Below are 19,019 nucleotides of genomic sequence, written 5' to 3' on the forward strand. Positions count from 1 at the left end.
TCCAGATTTGATATTGGGACAGCGGTTCTACATAGGATTGTCAGACAGCGTGAAGAATATTGTTGATGCTTTAGCGGGTGGAGCATTCTTGAGTAAAACATGGAGAGAAGGTCAAGGTCTGCTTGACAAGATGACACAGAATTCAGGATGGATAACCAGAAATGCACCTATCACTCCAGTGGTGCACTCAGTGCCTTTAGATCCATCCACTTCAATGGCTGAAAATATGGCCACTTTATTGACACAAATGAGCATACTCACCAAAAGGGTGGAAGAGTTAGGGCAAAAACAGCAGATACATATGTAGATACTACTAATGGGGGCTTGTGCACATCTTGCATTAGTCAGCCAATTGGTAATCAGTGGCCTGCAGGACACGATCATCAGCACTACCGTGAAGATATGAACTATGTGTCTAATTGTGGAGGCCAAAGACAGGGTGGTCATAATTGGAGTCAGCAAAATCAGCAATACAGGCCATCCCAATCACAGTTCAACAGTGGAAACATGGGAGGTATGAAACCCCCCAACAATATAGCACCTTACCCAAGGCCTCAGGGATACAGTAATCAGAATCAACAGCAGGGGTATCACCCTCCTCAGCAGCAGTACAGTGGAAGGCAGAAAGATGGATTTTCTAGACTTGAAGCAATGATGCAACAGGTCATTGGGTCTAATGAAAAGATTAGTGAGAGAGTAGATGCACATGACTCGGCGATCAAGAATATAATTCAAATGGGCCAAACTTCGATGTCTCTAAACAATCGCCCTCAAGGAACACTACCCGTAGATACCCAGGTAAATCCAAAAGATCAAGTCCCGAAGCAGTTGATGGCGGTGAGCTTACGTAATGGCAGAGATTTAGATGTAGAGCAAGAAAGGGCTTGAGAAGCTAGGGAAGCTCTTGCCTAGGAAGAAGGTAGCATTCAAATTGAGACCGAGAAAGAAGCTGAAATAGGACAGGAACCAGTGGTTGATGTAGCGGCTGATAAAGATCGATCCCAAATGATTGAGAAGAAGAGACCTCTTGCACCCTTCCTCAGAGGCTAGCTAAGTACCAAAAAGAGGAGCAATACAAGAAGTTCTTGGAAATGCTAAAACAAATCCAGGTAAACATTCCCTTAATTGATGCTTTGAAAGAGATGTCTGGGTATGCAAAAATGATGAAGGACTTAATGTCCCGAAAATTTGATTTCCAAGACTTACCCATAATTACTCTCACCCAGACCTGTAGTGCAGTGGTGCTAGACCAATTGCGGAAAAGCTATCTGACCCAGGGAGCTTTACAATCCCATGCACTATTGGTGATTTTGCCTTTGCTAAAGCACTGTGTGATCTAGGGGCCAACATTAATTTTATGCCCCTAACAATTTATAAAAGGCTGGGTATTGGAAGAGCTAGACCCACCTCTATGTTGTTGCAGTTGGCTGACAGGACGGTAAAGCGACCCTCTGGTATTCTGGATGATGTGTTGATTCAGGTAGGGAAATTTGTGTTCCCTATAGATTTTGTAATCTTAAACTGTAAAGTAGATGAAGAGATTCCCATAATTTTGGGAAGACCATTCCTGGCCTCGGGGAGAGCTTTAATCGATTGTGAAACTGTGGAGTTAAAGATGAGGTTGAACGATGAAGAAATATTATTCAACGTGCAAATATCTATGAGGCGACCAAGTGAATTCACTAATTACTCTTTTATAGATGTCGTGGAGGTAATTGTAGAGACCGATGATGAACTACTGACTATTGAAGACCCCCTTGTTGCGTGTCTGATGAACTTTGATGAGGTAAGGGGAGAAGAACTGGCTGGATGGGTAATGGCATTAGAAGGTAGAGGGTTCTGGGATAGAACACTTGAATTTGAGCACTTGCACTTGGAGAACAGAGAAGCTCCTCCAGCCAAGCCATCAATCAAAGAACCACCAAAATTGGATTTAAAGCCATTGCCAGCCCATCTCAGGTATGAGTTTCTTGGACCTAACTCCACATTACCTATTATTATTTCATCTAGTTTGCTAGATGTACAAACTCAACAACTCTTGCAGGTACTTAAGGAGTGCAAGACTACTATTGGGTGAACCATGACAGACATACAGGGAATCATCCTCGCATGCTGTATGCATAAAATTCTGCTGGAAGAAGGACACAAACCTTGCAGAGAACACCAAAGAAGACTGAACCCCAATATGAACGACGTAGTGAAGAAAGAGGTGATCAAGTGGTTAGATACGCGAATCATTTTCCCAATTTTTAACAGTAGTTGGGTTATCCCAGTTCAATGTGTACCAAAAAAAGGTGGCATGACGGTAGTTAAGAATGATAACAACGAATTGATTCCTACAAGAACTGTCACAGAATTGAGAATTTGTATGGATTATAGGAAGCTGAACTTGGCTATCCGGAAAGACCATTTCCCACTTCGTTTCATTGATCAGATGTTGGATAGATTGGCAGGAAGGTCACACTTCTGTTTTCTTGACGGATACTCGGGGTACAACTAGATTTCTATTGCCCTAGAGGATAGGGAAAAGACTTCATTCACTTGCCCTTACAGAGTGTTTTCCTTCAAGAGAATGCCATTTGGCCTTTGTAACGCACCTGCAACATTCTAACGGTGCATGATGGCCATTTTTATAGACATAGTGGAGGACATTATGGAGGTCTTCATGGACAATTTCTCAGTGGTGGGAAATTCGTTTGATAAATGCCTAGCAAATTTAACCCGTGTTCTAAAAAGGTGCATCGAGACGAATCTAGTGCTAAATTGGGAGAAGTGCCATTTTATGGTACAAGAAAGAATTGTCTTGGGGCACTTAGTGTCGAGTAAAGGTATTGAGGTGGACAGAGCCAAAGTCGGCGTGATAGAAAAACTTCCACCTCCAACATCAGTCAAGGCTATTCGTAGCTTCCTGGTACATGCTGGCTTCTAGCGGCGATTCATCAAGGATTTTTCCAAGATCGCAAATCCCCTTTGTAAGTTGCTCGAAAACGATAACCCATTTGTGTTTTCTGACGATTGTAGGGTAGCTTTTGAGGAACTGAAGAAGCGGCTAGTCACAACACCGATTGTAGTTGCTCCCGACTGGGAGCAACCGTTTGAACTCATGTGTGATGCTAGTGACTACGCTGTGGGAGCCGTGTTGGGACAGCGCAAGGATAAGGTAATGCACCCTATTTACTACGCAAGTAGGACATTGAGTGGTGCTCAGCTGAATTACACGGTAACTGAAAAAGAAATGTTGGTTGTTGTGTTCGCCTATGATAAGTTCAGGTCTTACTTGATCGGGTCGAAGGTGATAGTGTACACAGATCACGCAGCCATTAGGTATTTGGTTGATAAAAAAGAGTCTAAGCCGCTCCTAATTCGTTTGGTGCTGCTTTTGCAAGAGTTTGACTTGGAGATTCGTGACAGTAAGGGAACGGAGAACCAAGTCGCTGATCATTTGTCGCGCCTTGAAGGTGCTGAAAATGCAATTAAGTCTGAGGATATTCTGGAAACTTTTCCAGACGAGCAGCTGCTAGCCACAAGTGTGGAAGATGTGCCATGGTACGCTGATATTGCCAACTATTTGGCCTGTGGCATTGAACCATATGAACTCTCATATGTTCAAAAGAAATGATTTTATCGTGACTGCCGAAACTATTACTGGGATGAACCGCATGTGTTTAAAATTTTCATTGATAACATGATCCGGAGATGCGTCCCCGAGATAGAACAATGTTCTATTTTGCAGGCTTGTCACACATCACCTTATGGAGGACATTTTGGAGGAGTTCGGACAACAGCAAAGGTGTTAGAGGCAGGGTTCTACTGGCCAGCAATCTTTAAGGATTCTCACCAATAGGTAAAGGGCTGCAATGAATGCCAAAGAACAGGAAACATATCTCGTAGACATGAGATGCCCATGAATCCAATTCAGCAAGTTGAGGTGTTCGACGTTTGGGGAATTGATTTCATGGGTCCCTTCGTCAGTTCTTACGGCAATAAGTACATACTTGTTGCAGTGGATTATGTATCCAAATGGGTGGAAGCTGTAGCACTCCCCACAATGATTCGAGAGTGGTGGTCGGATTCTTGAAGAAGAATATATTCACCCGATTCGGGACTCCGAGGGCCATCATTAGCGACGGGGGCACGCACTTTTGCAATCGTGTCTTTGAAAAGTTATTGGCTAAATATTATGTGCACCACAAGTTAGCAACCCCATATCACCCTCAAACAAGCGGGCAGGTAGAGGTCTCAAACCGTGATATCAAGAGTGTACTCACTAAAACTGTAAACGCCACAAGAACTGATTGAGCAAAAAGTTTGACGACGCACTTTGGGCCTATAGGACTGCATTCAAAACACCTATTAGTATGTCACCATACAAATTGGTATTTGGAAAGGCCTGTCACCTATCTGTGGAGCTAGAACATCGAGCTTGGTGGGCACTAAAGCAATTGAACATGAACCCTGATGAAGCTTGAGAAACTCGACTAGCAAAGTTGCATGAGTTGGAGGAATTCAGATATCACGCCTTTGAAAGAACGAGACTCTACAAGGAGAGGATGAAGAGATTGCATGAAAAACACATTGTAGACAGAAATTTCAAACCTGGAGACAAGGTATTATTATACAATTCAAGGTTGAGATTGTTTCCGGTTAAGCTTAAGTCCTGATGGTCTGGGCCGTTCAAGGTGACCGAAGTATTCCCGTCTGGGGTTGTGGAGATAACTAGTGAAGATGGCACTAACACTTTCAAAGTTAATGGACAACGACTAAAACTGTATGTGGGGATGGAGGAAATGAAAGAGTTGTCCGTAATAATTCTTCTTGAACTGCAAAGGTCGAGCGAGCTTTAAATGAGCTTAATCTACGTCGTGCCACGACATTAACTAAGGCGCCGGTTGGGAGGCAACCCAACGGTCATAGTAGTAATTAATTGTGAGTTTTTGAAAATGCTAACCAATGCAGGTAACAATGGGCGGATGATAAGGCAATCGAAAATGAAAAAAAAAATCCGGTGAAAGTTCAGGATTTTGAAGACCAGTTAGCGCGACCGCGCATATGGGCGTGCTACTAGCGCGACCGCGCATCTGGGCGCGCTAAAATGGCGCAAACATTCTGCCTGGGTCGTGCTATTGAACGCGCTACTAGTGTGATCGCGCATCTGAACTTGCTAATGGACATGCTAACTTGGAAAAACATTCTGCCTTGGACGCGCTAATTTAGCGTGATCGCGCATATGAACGCGCTAATAGCGTTCAGCCTTTTTTTATTTTTTTTATTTTTTTTATTTTTCAATTATTTATTTTCTTTAATCTAACTCACTTCCCCCCCCCCCCCATTATAATAACCTCCAACGCCCAAACCCCTCCCATTACCAATACACAAGCCTCCAACAATTAAGCAAACCCTACCCAATTCCTTCTTCTTCAACTCACCTTCTCCAGAATTTTTTTTTTCATCTTTTTCAAAGTTTTTCCAATTCTCCAACAAACTTTCCCCTTCCCCTTCTTCTCTAATCTTCATTCACTAAAGGTATGTTCATCTTGCTCCAATTTTTTTTCTTTATTTCAAATAATCCCTGCAGATTTTGGTGTGTTTAAGCACGCTTTCTTTTAGATATTTATCTTTATTTTTGTTTGGTTAATAGTAGAATTGGTAGTAATTATTGTAGTATTTATGAGTTGTGAGAATTATAGAGTGTTGTTTACTTGATTGGTGACATTTGGGAGATTTGGTGGTGGGTTCAGGTTGCAAATTGTTTGGAATGGGTTGTGTGTACCTAACGCCCATAAGGTGTTTGTAAAAAGGCCTCAATGACTGAAATTATATGATTGTGACCACGTATGCGCGTGAAGTCAGAGTAACCGCAGTGCGTCACGCTTTTTGGTGTTGGGAGGAACTTATTTGTTCCCAATTTGCAGGTACCATGGCTCCATCAAAGAAACGCCGCACCACCGGTCCATCAACTAGCAGACAAACCTCCAAGTCGCGAGGGGCTGCACCTGCACGCACTTTTGATGATACAAAATTTGTCTCAGCTAATGCCCAGGATCGCTTTGCTGAGAAGGCTTCTAAGAAGCCAATTCCTGAAAGGGGCATTGAAGTCCGATTAGTCCATCGAAATTGCCCTCACATGTATGAAGAGCTAATGAGACGTGGGCTCCAAACTTTCATTAATGAGCTCGGTGAAGGCAATGTTATGGATGTCAGGGAATTTTACGCCAACGCGCCTGAGCATCACAATGGCATCGTCACAGTATGGGGCAAAGTGGTGAATGTCTCTGTCGAGGCAATAAGGGCGGCATACTAGCTACCATCACCTGTGATTGATTATGATGAGTTCTATGAATATGGCTGCAACCCAATACAAGAAAAGTGGTAGCGATTCATTTAAACTATTTGTGCACTGGGAAAAGAAGTGGTTTGGATGCGATATGGTGAGAAGTTCCACTCCTACGCACTCACCTCTAAAGCAAAATGCTGGTTGTACCTAATCAACAACCGTTTGATTCCTTCCCACAATACTACTGAGGTGAATGGGCCCAGAGCCGCTTTGATTTGGTGCTTCGTCAATGGGCACAACTTTGATGTGGCAAAAGTAATATATGACGAGATGTTCGTCCGCAGCCGAGTGAAAAGGTATGGGTTCTTCTTCCCTTCTTTAGTAACTCAACTTTGTAGGGATGCTCAAGTGCCCGAAAATCTAGCTGCGGATGGCCTTGTAAGAAAGGACTAGAAGTTCCGCGCGTACAAGGTAACCACGGGAAAGGAACCAGCAGCAGCGGAGGTGGAAAGTAGTGGTAGCTCTGACGATTCAGATGACGAGGATGAAGAAGAGGAGAATGTGAGTGCCGAACACCAGGCCCCAGAGCATGAGGATGCAGCTCCAGCACCATCTAGGGCATCCACATCTTTACAACCACGCAGGAGCACACGCATGACCGCTTTGGAACAAGAGATGGCTGGGTTACGTACTTCAGTCACAAATTTAGGTGCCTGAGTGGAGGTGGTTAATGACAGACAAGTGAAGTCTGAAAAGAAGTTCTTGGGCTGGTTAAGAGCTCTGGGTCGCGCATGCAATGTGAACCCAGAAACCGTTTCCGACCAGGAGTGACCTTTAGGGAAGTACCTTGACCTCACTATTTTTTAAAATTTTTACAACCATGGGGACATGTCTTGATTATAAGTGTGGGTTGGGGGATGCTTCATTGTACATATGTAGTTGTTATTTGATTATTTGATTTTGGTTGATTTTATTTTGTTTTGGTTGTTTTGCTTGTGATTTAGCTTTGGTATTAGTTTAAAGTAGTTAAATAGCTGGGACTAAGTCGAGCATATAAAAAAACAACGAAAAATGCAGACTCTTCCTGATGATGGATCCTTTAGATAATTTTCTTGAGGGAAGTTAGTCTAGAGAAAATTCCAAAAAGATTTTTTTATTTATTTTCTTTGTAGGTAGTGTAGTAACTCCCCCCTTGGTTTTTCTTTGGGCCACGGTTCTTTTCCAAGGGTTTAGCTTGAACCGGGTATAGGTAGTTTTTATTCATTTTGTTTTCTCTTTAGTTTTTAAAATTAGGATAAATGGGCTAATGAGCGGAGTTCGAAAAGAAAAGCCTTTAGCGCTATTACACCTGAACACAATAGACACTATAGTGTAACGCCTATTCTCAGTAGTTGATTCTTGCTAAAGTTCCTTAAACTGTATATTTATCACTGACTTGAATACTCAGAAAAGAGTGTCTTGATAAGCCAATCCGGAATGAGTCATGTGCCATATGTGTGAGTTTTACTGTATTCCATGATTCACATTTGATGCCTAGAACTTGATCTGTATGTTTGCAAAACGAAATAGTAGTTCATTCAGTCTTTGAAGTGATATAGGCAAATCTTTGTTGAGCCAGACATATAAAATAAACCCACCTAAATGCAATACATCTTAGTTAACCCCGTTGTGCTTATAAGCCTATTTCTTTAGCAACCACATTGCGAACCTTACCCAATTGTTTGAATAGCCTGTTGTTTGAACCCTCTTTCCTCACATAAGCACTTGAATGGTATTGAAAATTATGCAAAGACAAAAGTGTGGGGTGGTGGTTTGGTTTTTGAGTGGAACCACAGAAATCAAAAAATAGGTGTAGAATTCTGTTGCATAAAAGATGAAGCAACAAAAAAAAAGAGATTAATATAGTGGTTGAGAAGTGGTGGTTAGCTATAATTACCCCTAATGAATGGGGCTGTTGTAAACAAAAGAACGGTGGTGAAACGTTTGGTTGACAAAAAGTTTGATTTTGAATGTTGATGTAATTGTACTAAAAGTGCTTAGGGAGGTTAGTCACTATATCCAAATGTACTCTACCCGTCCCTTAGCCTACATTACAACCAAGTAAAGTCCTATTGATCTTAGACTGAGTGTCTCAATTAGTAGAGTAGTACACTACGGGCAAGCTTATGGTGCATCTTTGTGACATGTGAATGTTCTTTTCTTGAGAGTGAGTGAATTTCATTTATTTAAGTTCTCAATTGATCTAAATATTATTATATGTGAAACTACTCTCTTGTGTGAATGTGAGGGCATGTGATTCATGAAGGAAAGGCAAGTCTTGACTTCGGTATAGAGTAGCTTGAGAAAGTATGAATATTGCACGGCACGTGAGAGTCAACTTTTGAGGATATGATTGTTCACTCCTAGATGTAACTCATGTGATTTGTTCTTGGTGTAATGCGTTAGGGAAAAATGCTTAGTGAAGGAACCTCTATCAAGGGTGGTGGATTTCTTGAGAACTAGCAAGGATTTAAGTGTGGGGTATTGATATTAGGCTAGATATATGTCATTTGACAATGGTTTTTTCCCCAACTTGATTATGTTTCAATGCTCTAATATAATTAAATGATGAAAAATGAGCTATAAATTGTGTTGCAGGAATGAAGAGCTTGTATGAGGCCTTAAAGCTATGATTGGAGCTACATTAAACCAAGAAAGAGCCCTAGGAGCTGAATGAGCGAGAAGACGAGAATAAAAGAACCAAACAAATGAGACCTGGACTAGCGCGCCTACATGCGCGATCGCGCTAGTCCAGATTCCGGAACAGAATCGTCAGGGGTAATTTTGGAAGTCTGGGGGGCAAATTCACTTAACCTATAAAAGGTCAAGCTAGCCCAAAAATAGGTGTGCAGCTTTTATTAGCTAAGAACAAGAATAGGAAGGGCAAGGACCTAAGAAGAGTTTTCTACATCAAGTTCTTCTCCTCTTCCTTTTGTTTTTATGATTTGTAATGAAGTTATTTATTATGATGTTTATCATTGTTATGAGTAGCTAACACTTTTAATCTAAGGTTTTGGTTGAACCCGTTGTGGATGAACTTATTGTGATAATAATATAGTTTTGAGTTAGTTGTTAATCTCTATTTGTTCAACTATGTTTTGATATTGGTTAGTTGAAAGGATCCTCAATTAGCCATGCCTATTTATTATGTATCTACTTGAGAAAGAGTGCATGTTTAGGTAATTGTTTGAACAACATCACTCCCGGAGTATAGGCAAAGTCATAACCGAGGGTTTAGAGGTTGGAGTAGAGATAACGATACCTCGGGTGCAATCTAAGTGAATTGTAATGCGAATCTAGCTAACGTAACTTGAGAGAGTGCGTCTAGTAAATTATCATAATTACTTGAGAGAGAGTTATGATAGTTGGAGAGTTCATGATTGATAGAGATAACTAATTCATAGGTATAAGAAATATACGACTAAGGAAATCTACAACGGGGGAAGCCATTACGTTAGGCCTTTATTCCAATTGTCTACATTTGCGTATTAATTAACCTTTGTTTTATTGATTCGAATAGTTGTCGTAGTAATTATAACACCACTTGTATTCACAAAGTTCGAGGAGGTTGACTAATAAGAATTTAGTACTTCAAAGACTTCTCTTGATACGTTAATTCCCTGTGGAATTTGACTCGGGGCATAATACGCCGGATTATATTTGCAACGCCCGCGTAGTCTTTTAATAGGCTTAGTTGAGCGTGATCAATAAATTTGTAAGAAAGATCGGGAAACAAGATAATACAAACAGAAATACTAAATGGAAACGTATGATGAATAATACAAGTACTTGAAAGCAACCTATGGTCTTTGGAATGAAATCAATTTTTATTTTCTGAATAGAAATCCATTGACATGAGTTTCTTCATTATTCATATAAATACGAAAGAAAAGAGAACTGGACAATACAACAGAAACACTGAAATTACAGGGAATACTTATGCGTAATAGGAATTTGTAAAGGAGTTTGTTGCGACACAATGATATTAACATTTTTATGTTCCAACTACGCACGTATTTTGACTGGGTCCATAATGCATACCACAAGTACAACAAACCCAGCAGTCACTGCAATCATCATTGGAAGTACAACTTCTAAAACAAGTTGCAAGTTGTGGGAGTATTCTCCTCTTGAATCCTGAGAAATCATGATCGATATTCTGTGCAGCTATAACTTGCGTCATTGGAAATCTCGACATATTAACTGAAATTTTCACATCATAATTATTGAGATCAAGTTATGGATTGTATAACGTAAAACAACACACTAAAATTTCATGTATATAAAAACATGGACATTATCGATACATATAAAATATGCGCGTGTACAAACACATAAATATTATATGTACTACAAGAAAATATGTACGAGAATATGAGATAAATAAAAATAGGTATATATATATATATATGTGTGTGTGTATGTGTATGTATGTGTGTGTATGTGGTGTACGACAACAAAAGGAATATGTACGAGAATATAGACATTAGGAAAAATGGGTACTCACTTGTGGTTGCCATGAGAATGATAGTGATAATAAAACAATGTTTAAATATCGCCATATCAGAAACTATACTTCACACTTTATGAAAGTCCTTGTTTGAGCATTTCGTTGTCTTTAAAAGGTGGAAATTTATAGTCCTCTGTGAATGAACTACCTGATCTCTAGCATGTGCTATAGTTCTTTCTTTTCATTTTTTTTTTCTCTTTAGTTTGTTTTTATATTTTAATAAAGTCCCTTCACTCACACACCTTCCTAAAAAGATTATAAATTACGCATTCGAATGTATAGAATAAAATATTTTGACCAGAAGTACAATAATTGTGCGTCCTGGTTGTACAGTAGAATAATAGTTACCAAAACTTCAGATCCGTTATTTTCGGCATGTGAACATTCTATTAACTAAGATTAGTTCAGTTTTCTAAAGGAAATTGTCCATACCTTTTTAATTGAACACATTCTCATGTTATGGGTTCAAGTTCCTATTAAGATTTTACATATTTTAAGTTTTGTTAATTTTTTGTATTTAGAATTCAGTGTGTTCAATAATAGAATTTACATTATTGCATATTTGTGTGATTTATTGTATGTATTAATTACTAGGGGACAACTAATAAAAACAAAATTGATCTACATATATTTTGATATTATAAAAAAAATTCAATTTCATGATGACACTACAATTTTTTTAACTGTAATAGCTGAAAAGAAATTAATTATCAAATTCGATTTCAAGTGAATTTTTTTGTTTGCTTTGCTCATTCATTAATAAAAGAGTTGAAATTTTGAAAGGATAACTTTTGGCAAAGAAACATGCGGTGTTAAATATAAAAAAAATAAGTCTTTTCAAAATGAAACGAGTGAAAAAGTTGTACAAAGAATTAAAAGCTTTCTTTCTCAAGGATAATACATTTTAATCTGAAGTAAACGAAGAATAAAGTGACTCTTGGCAAATGGTAACATAAATTATTTTTTTCGAAATTAAAGGAACACGCGATAATCTAAACACATTAGATAGGGTGTAAATCGTAAAACGAGAACTTACTTGCTCTTCATGAAGCGGAAGCGAAAACGAATGAATCGTGACTGAAATTACTAGTCGGCGGTGATTGTCACAGTGTGTTGGAGCAACCCCAATTCCACAGTCTAAACCCTAGTTTGATAGTGAGATAGAGAGAGCGTAGGAAATATAATGCTTAGAGTCTTTTTTTAGTGTACACACTAAGTGTACTTATATAGGGAATATTAGGGTTAACTAATAACCCTATTGGGCCTTAGAGCACCCCTTATGGGTGGATCCAATATTTCCTACATCTCCCACTCACACATAATGGGAGTGCTCATCTAGCCTAAGAAACATATTCTCAACTCATCTCCTCAATCATTCATACAGGGAAGTAGACCGTGCGACCAACATACTTTGAGAGCTAAGTACTATACATCTGTTAGGAGTATATAATCTCTCGTCGAGCACAAACCTACAAGTAGATCATAAAGTATGCAGTATCCTAGATCATATAAATCACATTTGATATAGTCTCAAAATATCATATATCATTATTTCTTGTATTCACAATCATAACTCATCAGTCATAATTGGTGCACCAGTGAATACAAATAAATGAGATTCTATTAATGATCTTCCTCTTCTCACGATTCCCTTAACATTAGTATGACTGCTTTTCTAATTATGCTCCGCTAGACCGAATCTGTGTTCATGGTCTTTTGGAAACATACTAAGATAGCTAACATCACACTAAGTCTCAAGTATCTGATCAGAGTGTCACGACCCGGATTTTCCACCCTCGGGAGTCGTGATGGCGCATACTCGTGGAAGCTAAGCAAGCCGAACATTATAAAATTATTACCCTTTTTATTTAAAAATATTCAACAATTTAAAGTAATAAGTGATTAAACAGCGGAATAAGTTAAATAATCGGAAATGCGGAAGCCGAAACTTAATATTCAACCAAACACTGCTACATAATTTGAAGTACAATACTGCCCAAAATTTGGTGTCACAAGTCACGGACTATCTAAGAATACTACAAATAAGGTCTGGATGAAAATACATAAGTCTGTCTCTGAAAAAGTAAAAGCAGAAAGAGGAAGGATATGAGGAGACGCCAAGGCTCGCGGACGCCTGTAAGACTACCTCGGGTCGCCTATATGGACTGAAGACAGCACCCTCACTGCGGTCCAAACGCTCCCGTATCAGTATCTGCACAAGTGACCGCATGTGCTGGTAAGTGCCTAACCTAACCTCGGTAAAGTAGTAACGAGGTTAGGACCAGACTACCAAATAAATATGTGCAGTTAAATCATATACAACGGAAATAGAAGCAGATAATTACAACTAAAGTTGGGCAGGGGAAAAATGTTGCAGGGAGTAACATGTAACAACAGAATAACAGTAGAGAAATGTAAGGAATACCATAAACCAAATACCAGCAAAAGATAAGGAAATAAGAAACAAGTACCCATGTAATACCATTGTAGGCGTGCAACCCGCTCCCATTTCATATGTTACCGTTGCAGGCATGCAACCCGCTCCCATTTCATATGTTACCGTTGCAGGCGTGCAACCCGCTCATATTTCATATGTTACCATTGCAGGCGTGCAACCCGCTCCTTTTTCATATATCAATACCAATCATAAATGAATCCCGATAAGGGAATAATAATATAACAACAATATCCCGGTAAGGGAACAATCCTAAAACAACAACATCCCGACAAGGGAACAATGATATGACAACAACATTCCGGCTAGGGAACAATAATATGACAACAACATCCCGGCAAGGGAACAATAATGATAATCGTCATATGAAGCACAATAACCCACAACGGAGTCACAACAATTACAATACAAGACTCACGGGCATGCTTCACACCGACGTATAGATACTCGTCACCATGCCTATACGTCATACTCCATAATTAGCACGTAGTAAATAAGATACAATTCATAATCCCTCAAGCTAAGATTAGACCAAACACTTACCTCGATGCCACGAACACAATTCAAGCCTCAACTATCGCTTTACCACTTGATTCCACCATCAATTCGCTCGTATCTAGCCACAAGTTACTTAACTGATTCAATAAATGCTAAATGGATCAATTCCAATGCATGAAAATAGGTTTTCTAAAGATTTCCCCAAAAAGTCAAAAATTGCCACTGGCCCACATGGTCAAAACCCGAGGTTCGAACCAAAACCCGATTACCCATTCCCTCACGAACCCAAATATATAATTTGTTTTGGAATCGAACCTGAAATCGAGGTCCAAATTCCCAATATCTTGAAAAACCTAGGTTCTACCCAAAACACCTAATTTCCCCGATGAAACCCCTTTATTTTGAGTTGAAATCATGTGAAAAGATGTTAAAGATTCAAGAAAATGAGTTAGAATTGACTTACAATCGATATGGAAAAAGAGTTGCCTTTGAAAAATAGCCCAAAGATGTTTTGGTTTTGAAAGGGTTTGAAAAATGAGAGATTTTCGGCTAAGTTATAATTTGCGCACAGGTGCAGATATCGCATTTACGAAGTCAGGTTCGCAAATGCAGCCTAGGCTTCGCAAATGCGAAGGTAGGCCAATCCTGTTGTCTTCGCAATTGCGAACATATGTTCGCATTTGCGGTCCCTGTTGAAGTCGCATTTGCAACACAAGCCTCGCAAATGCGAGGGTTCCTGCCCCAACCCATCATTGCAATTGCGATGGGTCTCTCACAAATACGAGCTCGCAATTGTGAGCCAACTGCAGACCTGCAACACACAGCAGTTGAAAATCTGAAACATCTTAAGTTCAAAACACCCAGTGGCGTATCCAAAACTCACCCGAGCCCTCGGGGCTCCGAACCAAACATGCACACTAACCCAAAAATACCATACGGACTTGCTCGTGCAATCAAATCACCAAAATAATATCAACAACTATGCATTTAGCATAAAAATCCAAAAAAAACTCAAGAACTTTCAAAGTGTCAAATTTTACAACTAAGGTTCCAAATCACGTCATTTCAAGTCCGTTTCTTACCAAATTTTTCAAGCTCGACTTAAATCACTTATAAGACCTGTACTGGGATCCATAACCAAAATACGGGCCTAATACCATCAACTTCCAAACAATTTTTATTTCCAAGAACTCATTTATATTCCAGAAAATAATTTTCTTTAAAAAATTCATTTCTCGGGCTTAGGATCTCGGAATTCGATTATGGGAATACGCCTAAGTCCCATATTTTCCTACGGACCCTCTGAGACCATAACTCACGAGTCTGGGTCCGTTTACCCAAAATATTGACCGAAGTCAACTTAAATTCATTTTAAAGGCAAATTTTATCATTTTTCACTGATTTTAAACAATTGTTCGCCCTCGAACGGACATAAGAAAGAAGTATCTGAGTCGGAGAAAAGATAGGGATAAGGGATCCGCATATCAGCCTCGGACTCCCAGGTCGATGCCTCAGCAGGCTAACCTCTCCACTGAACATGAGCAGAAGGAAAACTTTTCGATCTCAACTAACGAACCTGCCGGTCTAGAATAGCTACCGCCTCCTCCTCATAGGACAAGTCCTTGTCCAACTGAACAGTGCTGGAATCTAACACATGGGATGGATCGTCGTGATACTTCCGAAGCATGGACACATGAAACATTGGATGCACGGCTGATAAGCTCGGCAGAAATGCAAGTAAGTTAGCCACCTCTCCCACTCAATCAAGAATCTCAAACGGGCCAATGAACCTAGGGCTAAGCTTGCCCTTCTTTCCGAATCTCATCACGCCCTTCATAGGCGACACCCGAAGCAATACCCGCTCACTGACCATGAAAGCTAAATCACGAACCTTACGGTCGGCATAACCCTTTTGCATGGACTGAGCTGTACGAAGCCTATCCTGAATAATCCTGACCTTGTCCAAGGCATACTGCTATAGATCTGTACCCAACAACAGAGTCTCTCCCGGCTCGAGCCATACCACCGACGATCGACACCGCCTACCATATAAAGCCTCATAAGGGGCCATCTGGATACTCTACTGGTAGTTGTTGTTGTAGGAAAACTCTACTAAAGGCAAAAATAGATCACACGAGCCTCCAAAGTCAATGACACAAGCTTGAAGCATATCCTCCAAAATTTGAATAGTCCGCTCGGACTGCCCGTCCATTTGAGGATGAAATGTTGTGCTCAACTCAACCCGTGTGCCCAACTCCCACTGAACGACTCTCCAGAAATGTGAGGTAAACTGCATACCTCGGTCTGAAATGATAGACACGGGCACACCATGAAGATGAACAATCTCCCGAATATAGATCTCAGCTAACCTCTCGGAAGAATAGAAGACTGCTACAAGGATGAAATGTGTTGACTTAGTCAGCCTATCAACAATGACCCACACTATATCGAACTTCCTCTAAGTCCGTGGGAGTCCAACAACGAAGTCCATAGTGATACGCTCCCACTTCCACTCAGGAATCTCAATCTTCTGGAACAAACCACCAGGCCTCTGATGCTCGTATTTAACCTGCCGACAATTCAAACACCGAGCCACATATGCAACAATATCCTTCTTTATCCTTCTCCACCAATAATGTTGTCACAAGTCCTGATACATCTTAGTGGCGTCCGGATGAATAGAGTATCGGGAACTATGGGCCTCCTCTAAAATCAACTCTCGGAGTCCATCCATATTAGGCACACAAACTAGACCCTGCAACCTCAAAATACCATTATCTCCTAATGTAACCTACTTGGCACCACTGTGCCGCACCGTGTCTCTAAGGACACACAAATGAAGATCATCATACTGCCGAGCTCAGATACGCTCCAATAAGGAAGAATGAGTAACTGTGCAAGCTAACACACGGCTGGGCTCAGAAACATCCAACCTCACGAACTGATTGGCCAAAGCCTGAACATCTAAAGCAAACGGTCTCTCACCGACCGGAATATATGCAAGACTGCCCATACTGGATGACTTCATACTCAAAGCATCGGACACTACATTGGCCTTTCCTGAATGATATAAGATGGTGATATGATAGTCCTTCAATAGCTCCAACCACCTCTGTCACACCTCCTTTTTCCGCACCCGAGGGGGTACAAGGGAGTTTTTTCCAATTAAAGGACAATCGAAACGGGATTGGTTTAATTATTTCAGAGTCGCCACTTGGGAGATTTAGGGTGTCCCAAGTCACCAATTTTAATCCTGAATCGAGGAAAAGAATGACTCTATATTACAGTCTGCATACCAGAAATACGGATAAGGAATTCTGTTAACCCGGGAGAAGGTGTTAGGCATTCCCGAGTTCCGTGGTTCTAGCACGGTCGCTCAACTGTTATATTTGACTTATTTATCTGATTTTATACAAGTGTGAACTTATGTGCAAAGTTTAAACTTTTAACCGCTTTTATCGTTTACTGTTATTTTATAAGACTTGCAACGTCGTGAAAACATATCTCGAACCACGTTATATCAATGCACCCGTGGTTGTTGACATATCTCGACTCGGTTGAGATTTGGATTTGGGTCACATAAATGTGCACCCGAATTAAGGAGAATAAATTATTAGGACGCGCCTAAAGCAACTAGCGTATTGTTGTTTTGGGGAAGGCCGAAAAATTCGCTAAACGGCCTATCCCGAATTCTAAGTGTTTTAATATATATACAGTTAGAGGGCCCCGCAGCTGTGTACATTTTTTGTTTGACGAGGCTCGTCTCGTTCTACTTTTAAAAGGAATTTGCGACGTCATGGACATGCATCTCGAACCACGTCACAATCAATGTACCCGTGATTAGAAATACATTTCGAATCCGTCGAGATTTGGATTTGGGTCATATAAATGCGCACCCGATTTTAAGAAGGTAAAATAATTAAATATGCGCTTAGAGAGGCTATCGCGTTATTATTCTGGGAGGGTTGTGAGATTTGCTAAACGACCCGTCCTGGAAACTGAATGCTTCGATAATATACATATAACGAGGGCCCCGCATCTTGTGCGTTTTTATTTGTCGAGGCTCATCTCGTCTTTATTTTAAAAGGATATCCTATAGCAACTACGTTTCTTGTCGCATTTGTCTCTACTAGTTGAGAATAAAAATGACCCTATTCAATTACATGCTTGTAGGTTATTATAACGGAATTCCGAGTGCCTTTGCAGAATAAGAAAACATGGCCGTGCCCATGGGTAGCTAATCGAGCATCGTGGGCCCAAACCCAGCCCACACAGTATCGGCTGGACCTGGGCCAATGCCTTTCTGATGAAAGCCTGCTGGGTTCGTTTGATCCGGGCTCGACCTTCGTGAGGTTGAGAAGTGCAGACTTGCACCGTTTATTTTAAGGCAATGGTTTGCCAATTATAAGGAGACAATTTATCAAAAGGACATGAAATTAACTAACATGGATAGTTCTATGTATTTAAGGACATGCTAACCATATAAAACCTAAGATACAACCTACTGCATTGGGGACCCTTTTATCTATCAGCCTACATATACAAACTAACATTCAATCACCATATATTGATATCTACTGGGCACACATGCTACCTTCAGTATCTAAACAAGAATGTAAACTATTATACATCACATGAGGTTCAATATAACAGTCTATGTATGAAGTAAACAACTTCAGCTCTTCTCTTTTATATTCATGCTCAAACTTTCAAGTTACATTGGCACTATTAATCGTGTACCTGGTATAGCAAAGCAGAAGAAGAAGGAGAATTGTCAGCTCAGTAGTATGCAGCAAATACAGCAACAGCAGATACACAGCAACAACATATCAACAAATCAACAATCCAAGTGTTTTCCACAGCCAACAGACAACCAGCAATATTTCCCAGAACAAAGAGAACCAGCAGATGGTCGAGTACCAAACAAGCAATCCCAGGAAAGAGTAAGGAAACAACAGAGGTAACAAAGTGTTCAATGCAGCAACACCAGCAGTTTAACAATCACAAACAACTCAGTCAGTGCAAAAGATCAGAACTTGGCCAAGACAGCTTGACCAATATGAACTCTTATACAACTTTCAGACAGTGTTTGGTTACAATGTTTACTGGAAACTACCTTATGTTTTTCAGTTTTCTTTAAACTCACTAGACCTCTCTTCAGACTAAAAATTTTCCAGCCCTTTTTAAGTTCTCAAATGGCCTATTTATAAGCCAAACGACCCAGTGCAGTCAAGCTGCCTGGA

General features: G+C 40.2%; 1 long non-coding RNA gene across 1 annotated transcript; it reads right to left on the minus strand.

The window, feature by feature from the left end:
* Positions 1-10,121: 10,121 nt before the first annotated feature.
* LOC107765162 (uncharacterized) lies at positions 10,122-10,950 on the minus strand. The gene is made up of 2 exons (XR_001643376.2): positions 10,821-10,950; positions 10,122-10,516 (listed from the first exon to the last, which is right to left on the minus strand). It is a non-coding gene; the product is annotated as an uncharacterized LOC107765162 (long non-coding RNA).
* Positions 10,951-19,019: the final 8,069 nt, after the last annotated feature.

This window comes from Nicotiana tabacum, chromosome 11 (assembly GCF_000715075.1).
Source record: "Nicotiana tabacum cultivar K326 chromosome 11, ASM71507v2, whole genome shotgun sequence".
In the NCBI taxonomy this organism is placed as follows: domain Eukaryota; kingdom Viridiplantae; phylum Streptophyta; class Magnoliopsida; order Solanales; family Solanaceae; genus Nicotiana; species Nicotiana tabacum.